The 2,363-nt window shown below is 28.2% G+C and overlaps 1 non-coding gene across 1 annotated transcript; it reads right to left on the bottom strand.

Annotated features, from left to right (window-relative positions):
• Positions 1 to 1,599: 1,599 nt before the first annotated feature.
• Positions 1,600 to 1,705, bottom strand: LOC124084636 (U6 spliceosomal RNA). The gene has a single exon (XR_006849174.1). It is a non-coding gene; the product is annotated as a U6 spliceosomal RNA (small nuclear RNA).
• Positions 1,706 to 2,363: the final 658 nt, after the last annotated feature.

Below are 2,363 nucleotides of genomic sequence, written 5' to 3'. Positions count from 1 at the left end.
AAAATTAGACATTCTATTTTTTCATTCCAATCTATAAATCAATTTCCTTCTTTCTCTCTCTCTGCATCTCTCTCTGTCACCCCCTCTCTTTTCATACCAGCTATGCCTTCCATAATGATACTGATTAGTAATTGTGACAGAGGACATCATGTCCTTGCTCTCATTTGTAGGGGTAAAATGTCCAGTCTTTCACTCAAAATAGAACATGAGCTGGAGATTTTTTATAATGTTGACAAAACTGCAGTCTACAATTTTCTGAAAGTTATTATTTTTTTTAACTATAATGGGTCGGTCTTGGATTTTATCAAATGCTTTATTTTAATTGATTAGAAAGATTGTATGATTTTTCCCTTATAGCATCTTGACATGGTAGATTACATTGACTATTTTTACAGCATTATACCAGCTTAAGTATTTGGAATAAATCACTCTGGGTCAGGGTGTATAATCGTCTATAAACATTGTTGAATTTAGTTTGCTAACGTTTTGTTAAAGGCTTCTGTGTCTATAATCATGAGAGGTATTTGTAAGTGGTTTTCTTTCTCATAATTCCTTTATTTGCTTTTGGTATTATGATAATACTGATTTTATAAAATGAGCTGGGAAATATTCTTTCTGCTTCTATTTTCAGGAAGACATTTGGAGAATTTATATTATTTCTGTTTAATATTTTTTTAGAACTCAGTGAGATTGTCTAATTTAGTGGATTTTTTGGAAGGATTTAATCATTACTTAAGTTTGATAGATACTGGACTATTTGTATTATCCATTTATCTTTGCATGCATTTTGGTAATTTGTATCTTTCAAGACATTTGTCTAATTCATCTAAGTTAACGAATTTATGAACATTGAGATCATTAGTATTCTTTCATTAATCTGTCAATGTAACCAGGAACAGAACTGCTTTTTTCATTTCTATTATTGATAATTTGAGTGTTTTCTCTTTGTTGGGTAGTCTAGAAGTTCATAAATTTTTATAGAAATAATTTTCTAAAAGTTTATAAATTTATAAATTTTAATAACTTTTAAAATATTAATATAATCAGCTTTTGGTTTTATTGATATTTTCTTTTGTTTTACTGATTAAAATTTCATCAAATTCTGCTCTTATTCTTTATTTTTTTCAGGAACATAAATTGATCATCCCTAGATTTCTAAGATGAAAATTTACATTATTAATTTTGGATTTGCTTACTGTACATTAAATATTATGATCATGCTTCTAAACACTCTTTCTGTTGCTTACAAATTTTTGGTAGATTGTATTTTTTTTATGCAATTCAAAATTGGTTTTAATTTCTCCTGGGACATTTTTTTAAACATTTGTGTCATTTCATGCTAGGTTGATAATTTCTAAATATCTGAGAATTTTCCAGCTACCATTCTGTTATTGATTTCTAGCTCAATTCACTTGTGGCCTGAAAAGTACTTTGTTTGTTATCTAGTATTTATAAATTCATTAATAATCATGAGCTTTACTGCTCAGAACATGATTTATCTTAGTAAATGTCCTATGCAAGCTCTAGGGAAATATGTATTTTGGTATTATTGAAAAAAATAATTCTGTAAGTGTCAATTTGTACCAGTTTTTTGTTTGTTTAAATATGAAATGCTCTCCAAATTTGTGTGTAATCTTGCATAGGGGCACTACTAATTTTCTCTGTATTGTTCCAGTATTAGTGTATGTGCTGCTAAAGTGAGCACTAGATCCAGTTTAATATTCTCTAAGTGACTTTATGTCCAATGGGTCTGAAAATTATGGATAGCCCATTTTTTCATGTGTGATTGTGAATATTTCTATTTTTCCTTTCAGTTCTCTAAGTTTATTCATCATCTGCTTTAATACTCTGTTGTTAGGTGTATATATGTTTAGCATCATTATGCCTTTTTCAAAATTGACCCTTTGTTGTTATACTATGCCTTTTTTTGACCCTAGTAATCTTGCTTATCCTGAAATCTAATATTTGTAAAATCACATACCTTGCATTTTTTAGTTAGTTCTAGTGCAGTATATATTTCTCCACATCTTTTTTCAAGCCATATATTTGAATGTTTATATTTTAATTGAGTTTCTCTTAGAGAAGATGCAGTTAGGTCTTGTTAATTTTTATCTACCCTGAAAAATCTCTTAATGTTTGTCTCTTCATATGTAAAATGTGTATTGATGCAGTTGTATTATACTTAAAACATATAGCTTGAACTATTTTTCATTTGTTGAATTCATCCTTTGTTTCTTTACTCTCATTTTACTGCCATCTTTAATTTTAATTGAGCATTTTATTATCCCTTTTTATCTCCTCCATTAGTGCACTGATGATACTTCTTTAAAAAAATTCATTAGTTGCTCTAGACTTTTTATTAT

The sequence above is a fragment of the Marmota monax genome, unplaced genomic scaffold (genome assembly GCF_021218885.2).
Source record: "Marmota monax isolate L192 unplaced genomic scaffold, Marmota_monax_Labrador192_F-V1.1 WCK01_AAM20220418_F8-fsc00022, whole genome shotgun sequence".
NCBI classification, from domain to species: Eukaryota; Metazoa; Chordata; class Mammalia; order Rodentia; family Sciuridae; genus Marmota; species Marmota monax.
This window is presented reverse-complemented; position numbering and strand designations above follow the sequence as displayed.